This window comes from Balaenoptera borealis, assembly GCF_965194805.1.
Source record: "Balaenoptera borealis genome assembly, chromosome: 3".
In the NCBI taxonomy this organism is placed as follows: Eukaryota; Metazoa; Chordata; class Mammalia; order Artiodactyla; family Balaenopteridae; genus Balaenoptera; species Balaenoptera borealis.
Genome location: NC_138866.1, coordinates 21,936,273 through 21,949,755, shown reverse-complemented (window position 1 = coordinate 21,949,755; position 13,483 = coordinate 21,936,273). Strand labels below are relative to the sequence as shown.

At 39.1% G+C, this 13,483-nt stretch overlaps 1 protein-coding gene across 4 annotated transcripts in view; it reads right to left on the bottom strand.

Annotated features, from left to right (window-relative positions):
- CEP128 (centrosomal protein 128) overlaps nucleotides 1–13,134 on the bottom strand; it is a 444,997-nt gene extending 431,863 nt beyond the window's left edge. For all 4 annotated transcript variants that reach the window (XM_082384674.1, XM_082384675.1, XM_082384676.1 and 1 more), the window contains exons 1-2: nucleotides 7,882–13,134; nucleotides 5,902–6,056 (exon numbers count right to left, since the gene is read on the bottom strand). The gene's annotated coding sequence lies outside the window, so the exon portion shown is untranslated. The remainder of the gene's footprint in view (nucleotides 1–5,901; nucleotides 6,057–7,881) is intronic.
- Nucleotides 13,135–13,483: the final 349 nt, after the last annotated feature.

The following is a 13,483-nucleotide window of genomic DNA, read 5'->3' as shown; positions in this document are numbered from 1 at the left end:
TTGTATATAGAAGAAATGAAATGCAGAACACAGTGTTGTACCTTGCATAATTTGGCTCCAATTCTTCACCCCTCCCAAGATGCACTGCCCTCCTACCATAGGTAGAGTTACCCCCCGTCTCTGAGCTCAGCTATTTGACCTACTTTGGCCAATTGGATTTTCGCTGACATGGCACAAGCAGATGCTTGAAATGGGATTACGCACTGGAACCTACTCCCCCACAACTCTTCCATCACCATGAGGACACGCCCACGCTATCCCACCGGAAGGTGTGGGATACATGGTTGCCCCAGTGGCTTCCAGCTTGGATCAGCTGGAAGACCGGACAGCTGAGCTCAAACAAACGAGTCTAGCCAAGATAAGCAATTAAAGTGTACTGTTGTATACCGGCAAGGTTTTATTTATTATGCAGTAAAGGCCAACTGATATATATAGGTTACTAGTAAGTCATTTGATTTGGTTCAGAAGATGGTTAATTTCCTGACGTTTCCTCTCGAGCCTGCTCTCCTTGAGAAAACATGTTGGTTTCAGACTCTTCTAACCGTAGAAGCAAAAAAGGACAGGTTCATATTAGGATGCACAAAATGAGCATTAACAATTGACATAACAAGTGACAGGCCACCAATTTTTGAGAAAGTAATCATAAATATCAGTTGGGGCTATTTATTTATTCCCTGTAACATTAAGGTTTTCAAAAGAAACATACTATTTCTTAAGTGTATTATAAAGCTTATTTGTTTTCTTCCTATTAGTTTTTCAAGTAGAAACAGAAACTCCTCTCGACTTTCCTAGTGAACAAAACAACATTAAAAATTTTAAGAAAGGGAAATATTTCTTATTGCTATTTATACCTTAAATTTGCATATTGCTTTATAGCTTACAAAGAATTTTCATTAGCATTTTCCCTTTTGATCTCCACTTGAATCCTATAAAGTTGGTATAATTACAACCCTTTACTTTTGTCGCTAAAGGAAAACAAAGTTTTGAGTAAAATACTTATCCATGATTGCTTTGATAAAAAGTTACAATAACAGAACTGGAACCTAGATCTTGTGTCTCTAAGCCAGTGCCTTTTCCACAGCATTCTTAGATGCAAAAGAACTGTGTAAATTCCAAATACATTGCCCAATCACTGAAATGTCTAGGGGTTTTTTTGTCTTTCCCTACTATATTTCTTACGATCCATTCCCCCCACCATACACACACAACCAGTGCATTTAAGGCCAAACTATTCCATATGTACCCATTTATTCAGAACTAAAGGTTTATATAATGAATACAGTATACAATAATAAAGTATTAACTATGTAAATCTGCTATACATCCAATTTTCTACAGCTATTTTAAGATGAGTTTTAAATAATCCTGTCTCGTATTAGGAATATTTACAACCTCTTTCAAGCCGAAAAGCATTCCCTTTTTTTTTTTCCAGAAATCATATCCTAAAGCCTTAAACTTAAAAAAAAAAGTATCATTAATATTTTTCCTCCACTCTTTCTCAATCCCCATATTTCTTTCTTCCCCCACTCTTCTTTTACTTCATATCTTTAGTTCTCCCTTTAACTCTTCTATAATAATGAACTGGAATACTTTTTTACTGTACTTAGAAATATGCTTACTCAAGAGTTTGGTATTTTTTATTCTTAATTTTTAAAGTGGGTAAAAAGAATGATGTGTATATTCTTTCTAAGATATAATAAAAACTTATAATTTGTTTTTAAAAGGTGATTGTAATTCTTTGTACCATGAACTGTTTCCTTTAATATTTTTAAATGTATACATAAAAATTTTAAAGATATAGAATTAGAAAGGAATCCAACTATAATAAAATACAGCTCAATATCATATAAAACCAGCTACATTGAAACACTGAATTACTGCAAGTACATGGACGTAAACTCCAGTTAAGAACCTCAATTTCAAAAACTTTCAAAAAACAGAAGTTGAAATAATAATGCTGAATAGCTAATGCTCTAACATCACAGCTTGCTATATGAAAATAACCCTACAAAGTAAGTACCATTGTCATCATTATATGTAGATAAGAGGCTTAAAGAAGCTAGGTAAGGGACCCAAGGTTACACAGCTTCCAACAGCAGAGCCGAGTCGTGAGCCTTTCTTCAAGGGCCAGATTCCTAACTATGTATGTATCCCTTCTCATTACCACCGGCACCATTCATAATTCAGGACTTTTCTTAACTCATTACTAGCCACTATAATGGTTTCTCTGAGTCTTTTTCTATCCATTCCAACCTTCACTGACACTCCACTGCCCATGTGATTGAGTCTAGGTTCTTGAATCAGGAATTCAAGACCCTAATCAAGCCACCCTTCTCTTAACGAAAGAACCATAGAAAATATAAGGCCTACATTTAGCTATTACACCAGCTATTCTCCTACCACTTCCATCCCTCACTAATGTCATTAGGTCTGACTGAAATGTCGTCTGCTGTCGGCCACTGCCACCTATTTAAATTCCACCCATCTTTCCAGGTAAAGGTCAAATAATACAATCTCAGCGAAGCCTTCCATCTCCAGCCAGAAGTGACCTTCTCTCTGTCTGCATACTTATAGTTCCATACTTAAAGCAAGACAATAATTAAACATGTCCATAATATGTAATTATTCCTGCCACAGAATTTTTTTCAATTTCTCAAATATGTTATGCTCATCTCACCATCATACCTATGCTGGATTCACCACCCAGAACATTCTTTTCACTCCTTTTCCTTTGGCTAACTCTTACTTGTCCTTCAAATCTCAGTTCAGAGGAAACTTCCCCTAGAAAGCCTTCCTTCACTGCCCCCACCTTAACCCTGGGCCAAGAGCCCACCTTGGACACCAACTCCTCACAGCCCAGACATAGCTAACTGGCTGTTTACTTGTCTGTCTCCCTTCTAGTCTCTAAATCTCATCATAGACTCCATTTACTTTGTTCATGGCTGTATTTCAACACCGAGCATAGCACCTGGTGTGTAGCTGGAATATTTTTTAATGAATTTACAATTAAATTCTCCTTATTACACTGTCTGATTAATCCAGAGACAAATTTCAAAGTACAGAACTTTGCAATTGGTGATTCTAATTAAATAATTGTTGGATGAAATAATTTTTGCAGTAAATAGCCTAGATTAATTATCTTAAGTCCTCAGACAATATGGATTGAACTGCAAAATAGTATAAATATGAATACTTGATATGTCTTTAGAGTAAACAAGGATAATCATTTCAAATTCATTTGAATGCGTTAAAACTTATAACTGAATCAAACCTAGGTTTGCTTGAATTATTGCAAATCACTTTCTCATTGCTATTTGCAGCTACCTACATTCCTCAATTATTATTTATCGGTACTATAAAGCTCTACACACTCCAAATTACCTAGGCTCTTTACTATCTGTGTCCATTCTCAGTACTGTTTTAATGTACCAATTGCCACTCATAAGCTAACCCATTTTTGCCATTTTAAAGCCTTCACTCTCCCACCATCGAGCTTCTTCCTTCTTCCTACAATCTATAAAATTATCTCTTTTTTATTTTTTTAACTTTTTTTTTTTAATAAATTTATTTATTTATTTTTGGCTGCGTTGGGTCTTCGTTGCTGCACGCGGGCTTTCTCTAGTTGCGGCGAGTGGGGGCTACTCTTCCTTGCGGTGCGCGGCCTTCTCATTGCGGTGGTGGAGCACAGGCTCTAGGCGCGTGGGCTTCAGTATTTGCAGCACACGGGCTCAGTCGTTTTGGCTCGTGGGCTCTAGAGCACAGGCTCAGCAGTTGTGACTCGTGGGCTCTAGAGTGCAGGCTCAGTAGTTGTGGCACACAGGCTTAGTTGCTCTGCGGCATGCGGGATCTTCCCGGACCAGGGCTCGAACCCGTGTCCTGCACTGGCAGGCAGATTCTTAACCACTGAGCCACCAGGGAAGTCCCTCTTTTTTTAAAATAATAATCAGAGTTCACTTCTTCCAAGAAGTCTGTCTTCACTAAAAGCCTAGTTCAGGCTTAGCCTTAATTCACCTATTCATTCATCTATGAGCTCATTCAGTCATGAGTACCTGTTTCATGGCAAACACTGTGCATAAAGTAGATTTTAAATGTTCATCAGCTAAATGGATTCATGTAACCACAAATACTCCCATCTCCCAAACAATCCAAGTACCAGTATTGTACAGATATACATCAAGGATTATATGAATTTCAGGAAGGTGCTAATATCTGATAAAGACCTGATAAGCCTCTTAGGATCATTCATAATTATTAATAAGACACCAGAAACAAGGTTAAAGAACTAAAGTAAAAACTCAGAAAAATATTTGGATTCTATGAAAACCAAAGAATTCATCATCTCTTTAAAAAAATAGAAAAAAGAACATTCCAGTAGTAAAAGGTGCACAGGATAAACAGGCAATTCACAGAATACGTGTAATATATTCTATTTCGCTAATTAGAGAATTGCAAATTAAAATAATGATATTCTTTTTTATCTGTTTTGTACCTGTGAAAAAAAAGTTCTCACCACCAAGGGCACACCTTGTTGTAAGAATATTAACTAGGATAGCTTTTCTAGAGAACAATCTGGCAAGTAAAAATAAGTAATATGCACATGTTTTGACCCAGAGATTCTACTTCTATAACTATTTCCCTAAGAAAACAAAAGCAGATGTATGTATAAGATGTATGTATACTCTTAGATGTAGATGTAGGTAAAAGAGCTTCATTGCAGAATTATTTATAGTAGTAAAAAAAAAAAAAAACCACAAATCCACTGATAAGGGATATATTAAATGTATCTAGTCATTTGGGATACTATGTAGCAGTTAAAAGAGACAAGGTAAAATTTTATATGTACATTATTACAAGAAAGAAACACACTATAGAATAGTATGAATATATTGAAACATTTCATATTAGAATCAACCCAGTGACATTATTACATGGATTACAGTGAATCTACTCCAGGTTATTTTTATATTACTTCCAAATGTGTCAAGACTGCAGTTGAAAATTTCTGGACTAAATTATCCTAACAGGCCCCTCCAGCTCTAATATTCTTTAATTCTAAGAACCTTTTACACATTTATCTTAGACAAAGTGTTATTACAAGACCCCAATCGGTCTTCCCTACATGTTTAAGTGCCCTTTATCTAAATGCAATGTGAAAATGCTAAAGTGTCCAGAATTTTAAATCTATGATGCAAAACCTGAGTTAACACTATCCTCTTGATTATCAATGACAATTTATGTTGCATACATACACTTATAGAAATCACAGATACAGTTACCTCTTACCTCAATAATAACATAAAGACCATTATATTGATATCTTGGAAAAAAAAACTAAGAAAGATAATAGAACCCTTTGAACATTTAAAGAGATGAATAACAAGAAACGTGGCTTACATGGTACACAATATAAAAATACTAACCGCAAATCAAACCCTATTAGAGGGCAATCAGAGACCACAGTGCGGCCTCTGTGTAGTGGGCAGGACTGGGATTTAGAGTCAGAAGACCTGGCGATGAAGACCACTCTTCTGGCTCCAGAATCCAAGCAAATCAAATAACCTATCTGAGCCTCAACTGCTTCATTTCTAAAATGAACAGAAGGATAATAAATGTATTATATACAACATGTAAAAGGTGCCTAATACAGGGCCTGAGACAAAATCGGTTCTCAAATACTTGCCTAATAGAAGCAGGTGCATTATTATTGCTTTTATTAAGGTATCTAGCTTGTTCCCCTGAATTTTTGTAATACTGCATGTACAACCATCCTATTTAATTTTGATACTGCATGTTAGAAAGGGGTTTCTTGCTCCTTAAAAGTCTATTTGTTGCCATATTCTTTTCCACTATAAATATGCAAAAATATGTTATCTCAGAAACTCAGGGAGGAAGCATACTTACAAAGCACACCCCCAAAGCTCTGTGTTGCTGTCCTCTGAGCTCAGTGCTCTTCTTAGGCACATATGTCTGCCTCCTATCATTTCTTCATGAGGTTCAGGGCAAAAGGCCTAGTCAAATGGATGATCTTGGTTGCCCCTACACTTTCCCCAAACCACCTACAGATAAATGAAACAAGGAGTAAAACACACCTACAACCTTAATTTTTTTTAAACAATTAAAGACAAAAATAAGCTCACCCTATGTACAGTTTGTGTACATAGCAGAGAATATATCACATCAAGTCAGAGAACAGAGAAAATGTTCCTTGGATCATGCAAAAGCCCCACTGAAGCCACAGGAATTCTTCACACCCAAGTGCCCAGCCAGCATACTCCTCACTGGTGACTTCCGCCCATACCTGGTCATGCCTTGGGCAGGCTAGAGCATGTCGCAGCGTGAACTGTAGCCCAAGTCTAGCCAAAGGTACTATCCCTAAGCATGTCTCTCAGTGGGTAAACTAACTAAGGCAGGTAATGAAATTAACATGTTACTTCTGAATTTAATGGCCCGACTGTATTTCCAAGGCAGTAAATGAACTACATGCTAGCACTCCTAAAGGAAATATTTTATAAACTGCCCAGCTCTTCCTACATTTAGTATTGCAATTAAATAAGTAAAAGTAAAATGCCTTTGGTTTTAAGAGCTGTGGACAGAAATATTCTCAGTTCTTTGTGACGCCTTTCAAAGCAGTCTGTAAGAATCCACTAAAAATTATCCACAGAACTGCTGGTTGTCCACAGAAAAAGTCGATCTGGGAATACATCTGTCAACCACTCCAAGAAAAAAGGTATTCTCTTAATCAAAATATACAGTCAAGAGACAGTTCAAGTTGACCCAGAGGTCACGCAATGGCAGAGAGGACACAGGTATGATACATGCTTAACTCTTTTAACAAAGCAGCTACTACCTTCATTCTATGAGTCATAGACACCCCCAAATTTCTCTGTGCCAACATGAAACTACCAAAATTTTAATCTTCTATCTGTGCTGTCCAATACGTCACTAGCCATATGTGGCTTATGTGCTATAAATGTAAACTAGATGCAATACTTAGTAACATTTTTTAAAGTTTTTTAGGATGTAAAATATCTCAAGTTTCATACTGACTACAGGTGGAAATGAAAACATTTTGGATCTACTGTGCCAAACCAATTACTTAAAGAAATTTCACCAGCTCCTTTTTACTTGTTTAGTGTGAGTACTCGAAAATTTCACCTTGCATTGTGGCTCACACTATGTTTCTATTAGCACAGCTCTGTATAGTTAATAAAAATAACTAACAAATACTGAGCACTCCCAATGGCCCAGGCCCTGTGTTAGATACTCTACGTAACACTTGGCACAAGGCTACAAAGCGGTTTTACAAGATGTCCGCGGAAGTGACTGAGCTCCATCAAACCGACAAAGGATGCAGCTTAAATTCAATGTCAGGTGTTCCTACGAAATAACTCAAATAAGGGGCTGTTAAACAGCTGACACTGGGGCAACTCCCATGTTGGCATAGGAAAGACAAATCATTGATACAGCGTTCCCAAGGGTAGCAAATTTTTGTGACTCTAAAACATGTACAAAACGTCCAATTATATCCCAGGCCAGGCAAGTACACGCCAGAATGAGGCCAAACTCCTTGACAGCTCAAGCTTCACAGCTGCTAGTGGCAGGACAAGCTGCTCTCAAAAAGAGAACAATGAAGTTCAAACTCCCTGCATAACTTGACCAGGACCTGACTGTGGACACCCACGCCGAGGGAGGGGGGCGTCGGGGTGCCAGGCACGCCGTCTCCCCCAACTTTAGCACATACACCACCCATCCACGGCCCTACCCCAGATCTCCGGGCGGCTTTGGCGTCCCCACCCCTGGGACGAGGGGAAGCGGGACCTAAAACGTCTACGATAGGATAGGGAAGTGGTAAAGAGCAAGGGGACGGTTGGGCGCAGGTACCTGAGACAGAAGAGGACCCCAGGTCCTTAATGCCGGATCATTGCCGAGGCCCCACCCGGCTCCCGCGGCCACCAGTGACCCAGAAGCTGTAACTGACTGGACGCAGCGACGAAACCGACTCTGCTCTCCCCAGACTCGGAGCTATGGCAACTTGAACTAGCCGCCCAGCCGCAGCAAGTGTACAGTGCCCCGCTGCTACCACTTGGCCCTCTGGGGGTTGTAGTCCGTCTCATGCTCAAAAGCAAGGAGTTACCAGGGGAGATCGGCCCCAAAAGAAACTGCATTTCCCAGGATGCCATACGACTGGCCTTGGGGTGACTTTTCCGGAAGAAGCCGAATTAGCTGGCACCTGAGTCCCTCGGCCGCGCCCTCTTGCCCTGTTCTTTTTTTTTTTAAAGGGCCAGTAATTCCTATAAGCGACAAACACCAGATAATGAGTTAAGAGAGCTGGTTTAGCCCTGACTCTAGCATAAGCAGAAGTGTCTAAAATATTTACTTTGTAAAAAAATAACAAAAAAATCAAAGTAGCTGCAATACTAACACAAACTATGTTTCTTTTACTCCTTGGGGAACAGGGAAGCATAATTTTCAGCACTGAAATGTAAAAATCCCGTTAATACCAGGGCCCAATGTCTTTTCATTTCTTTTTCTTTTTTAATTTAATTTAATTTATTTATTTTTATACAGCTGGTTCTTATCAGTTATCTATTCTATACATATTAGTGTATATATGTCAATCCCAATGTCTTTTTCTAAAGGCTCACAAATTCTTAGAACTGGAAGGGAACAGGGAAGATTATCTAATTAAACCTTTTAGGCCTGCAAAGAGTAAGTGACTCGCCTAAAACCACACAGTTCATTAATGGCAAACCCAAGGTATATGAGGCTGTAACTTCATTGCTGCTGCTACCTCAGTCGTTCTAGAACATGAGAGAGACAAATTCCACTCAGAGAAGTCGGTTTCAGTCATGAAAAGGTGATGATAAAAACCTCGACAAAAAATTGAACTCTGGAAAAGCTACGAAGACGGGAAAGTCAAATTAGTCACCTGGAGCTTTGTTCCTTTCTGCTCTGCCAGAAAGACCATTGATTCTTTCCTCCTCAAGGCTAAGGTCAAATTTTACTTTATCTGTGAAAGCTTTCCTGGCTACCTCAAGAAGAGCCAGATCACATTTTTTAACTATGCAGTTTCCTTATTCTAATAATTCTGTACCATAATTATCCATTTCCCAGTTGGTCTCTTCCACTAAATTCTAAGTCCCTCCTGTGTTTACAGGATCTTAACCTATTAAAATTGTTATTTCTCTTCTCAGCCTTTCCTCACTTCACACTCTTCCTTCATATTTCTCTCTCTCTCTCTCTTTCTCTTTGTCTCTCTCTCTCCCCCACTCCTGCCCAGGCATGTATGCACACAAAATCATAAATAATATATATTAGAATTATTCAAGTATTTTCTCTGGACAACACTGAGGTAAAGTTTATTTTATATTCAGCTTCAAAATAAAATAATTCTTCTAAAGATCTACCTATGTACTTGCATCTGTCTTCAAGCTATTTGCTCAAAGTTGTGTTCAAGAATGTGCTCCACCTGATACTGAAATTAAGGTGATTCAGAACAGCCTTAAACTTGCTCCATATGCATGTGGAAGCATAATAATTACTCCGTTTATATGTATATATGTTTATATATTCACATATATTTGATTTTTCAAAACAAATATATCATTCATTTAATTCAGCAAATGTATGCTGAATCTTTCTATGATCCAGACATTGTATTAGACACTGAAGATGCAGTAAAAATGAGGAGGTAAACAACATAGTCTCTGCCCTCATGTTACTCAGAGTCAAGTGAGGGGAAATAGATTATTAAACAAATTATTACAAACCCAGGTGAGAGTACCACATAGGTTTCTATAGATAGACATAAAAAAACTTCCTGAGGAATTGATATCTGATTAACTGCAGGAAGAATGACTACCAAAAAAAGCTAATGTAATCTTGGGATGCATTAATAAAAGCTGATTTTTCCACAACCTCTCTTCCCTGGTTCAACCACATTTAGAAAATTGGATTAAATTCTGGGGACCCCATTTTTAAAGTGATATTAACAAAAAAATAGCAAAATCAGAGGATACAACTGGGACTGATGGATAGAGAATCAGATTTGAATTCAATATGATGAAGAAATTTTAAAATACATTATTAAATTTATAGCACCTTTTGTCATATGGTGTGCTCTCAATACACAGATATGATATCCAGAAAAAATACAGTGAAGTCAGATCATAGACTCTTTCTCCTTCTTAACAAAAGAGATAAAATAATAAAGCCAATTAAAAAAAGAAAGATTTTACACAAAATGTGCCTGTAACTACCAAATGACCTTAATTGCTTTTAACTGATATGGTGGGCACACATTATCCAACCCCAAAACCATAGTCAAGATGAATCACCTGAATTTAGAGGTGGAAAAACCCACAAGGATTACCACCTTCAGTGCATAGTCTTTTTTCACAAACAATGTTAATAGAGTCACAGAGAAGTTACATGATGTATTTGGTTTGCTAGGACTGTCATAATAAAATACCACTGAATGGGTGGCTTAAACAACAGAAATCGATTTCTCACAATTCTGGAACCTGCAAGTGCAAGATCAAGACGTCAGCAGGTTCAGGTCCTCCTGAGGCCTCTTTCCTTGGCCTGAGATGGTTTTTCTCTCTGTGTGTCCTCATGTGGCCATCTCCCTGTGTGGGCAGTTGCCTGGAGTCTCTCTTCTTATAAAGACACCAGTCACGTTGGATTAGGGCCCCACCCTCATGACCTCATTAAACCTTAATTACCTCCTTAAAGGCCCTATCTTCAAATATTGTAACACTGAGGGTTAGAGCTTCAACATATGGGATGGGGGAGCACAGTTCAGTGCATAACACATGATTTCCCCAAAATAGTACCTATTCAGGATTAGTGTCATCAGTGATCCTCCCACCACACAATACCTTGATAAAATCAGATGTGGTGGATATTTTTTACATACCTCACCCACATTTCCCCTTTACTGGGAATGCTCCTACCCATAGCATTGGGCTCCTGAAGCTTTGTTTATATTATGCAAAGCCCCTATCTCTCTGACCATGGGTGGTTGGACAGGGGACAGATACTTGAAATAATTTGGCACAATTATGCTCTTTATCCTTTAAAACTGGGACTCAAGCATTTAATTCGTTATGTGAATAGTCTTGATGTACAGGTACAAGCTGAAGTTGTCATAGGGAGGTGACCATTTTCAACTGTGTTCAAGGAGAAACAGAAATCTAATCCACAGAGAAAGAGAGAGAGAAACAAATGGGTAAAGCAGCAGGAGTAAATTGTGCAGCCCCAGAGGAAATAAGCCTAAGAGAAGAGGGCCTTGCTTCCTGACAACTTCCAAGTTCCTGGCTCCAATCCCACTTGTATTATTAAAAGTGTTATTCCCACTTGTATATCCTGTACTTGTGACCCAGGATACACTAGAGGCAGCTGGAGGTGGTTAAATGCACAGATTTCGGAGCCAGACCACTCGGGTTCAAATCTTAGCTATAATACCTGTCAACTGTGTGACCTCAAGCACATACTTAATCACTCTGTGCTTTCAATTCTTCCTCTGCAAAATGTGGATGCTAAGAATAGTACATAATATGTAGGGTTGTTTTGAGGATAAAATTAATTAATGTGTGTGAAGGACTTAGCCTAGTGCCTAGCCCATAGTAAGCAGTCAATACAGTTTAACTGATATACACTATGATATCCTAAAATGTTAGTTCCATGAACATTGGGACCTTGTTTATTGCTTTGTTTTAGGTACTTAGAAAGAATAATAGACCATGTTGCCTTGTGATGATTTCCCTTTTGAAGCTTAAGATAAGTTCTACCGACTAAAATTCAAAGAGCCTTGACTAAGATGACACTGGTGAAGCCTAACTGTCCAGCCTGTGAGAGCTGAGGTATTAATGTCACATCTAGTTTTTGTTTGAGCAATTTCATCAAAAACCCTTTTGAACCACACCAAATATTAAACATCTAGATGGGCTAATCAATAAAGAGGTTGTAGGATGAGCCTAGCCTGAAAGCATTGACATGAACCTCACAGCCCAACTCTGCTGTTGTGTGGCAGACAGAGGCAGTGGTATTTCAAGTAGAAAGGGCAGAAGTTTGTTCTACCCATATCTTGCAAACTCATACTACTGTGAAATAACAGCAGAAAACTGATTATTTCTATGTGACAAGAAAATATATTTGAAATACTAACCAAATTTTCCCCAAGTATTTTCTTGTCCCCTTGGCTCCCTCATCCACTCACCTCCATTTCAGCCAGCTAAGCTGTGCTGTGCTTATGGCTCAGAGAAGGGATGTGACCACAGGAAGCAGAAAGGGAGAGGAGGCGAAAGAGAATAAAAAGAAGAAAAAAAGTAGCCTCTTCCTGACTCTTGAGCATTAAGCCTAGAGATCCTCAGATAAGACTGGCTATATAATTTGTGAGGCCTAGTGCAAAATGAGAACACGAGGTCCTGTTCAAAACTGATTAAGGATGTCAAAATGGCAACAGCAGAGCATTAAACTAAGATCAAGGTCTTTCTGAGTGCAGGGCCCTGTGCAGTTACACAGATTACAAACCCATGAAGCCAGCCCTGCTTTCAGAAAGGAGTTGTGGAAGCAAAGAATTTGGAAGCAAATATGAACAAGAGAAGTCCCCACAAAAGAAAAGCTATTCCTGACTGGAATTGTCATAAGAAACAGAGAAGAGAGCCCTAGGATGGGAGGTTGGGGGTTGAGGGGCAGACCTGATGGTGTTGGAGGAAAGCCCATGTCCACAGAGCACTCAGCCTCCACTCAAGCAAGTACCATTCATAGCCTGAACCTAGCTGTCCTGCCCATTGGCATTAGGGGAGGATGTCTCTTCAAAAAGCGTGCATTTTGCCCAGTGATTTTCCAGCCCAAGTAATGACCATCTGTACCATTAGACTTTGCTCGGTTCTGTCTAGCCATCATAGAGTGTCAAGCTCCCTCATAATATCACAGGACAATTATAAGTCCTAAGAAGGAAGATGGATCACCAAAGTGGGACGCTATTGGTAAGGTAAAGAGGAAATCCCCAGCAACCTAATTTGTTAGGACTGAATGAAACTACTCAAAATTCTCTCTGAACCAAGACAGTGGTGAAAGCCACTCTCTTTACACCAGCATGAGATGATCATAAATGGTCATTGACTCTCTTTTTTTATTATAATTATTATTATTATTTATTTATTTTTGGCTGCGTTGGGTCTTCGTTGCTGTGCGCGGGCTTTTCTCTAGTTGCGGTGAGCGGGGGCTACTCTTCATTGAGGTGCGTGCGCTTCTCATTGCGGTGGCTTCTCTTGTCGCGGAGCACGGGCTCTAGGCACGCGGGCTTCAGTAGTTGTGGCTCGCGGGCTCTAGAGCGCAGGCTCAGTAGTTGTAGCACACGGGCTTAGTTGTTCCGCGGCATGTGGGATCTTCCCAGACCAGGGCTCAAACCCGTGTCCCCTGCACTGGCAGGCGGATTCTTAATCACTGCGCCACCAGGGAAGCCCGGTCATTGACT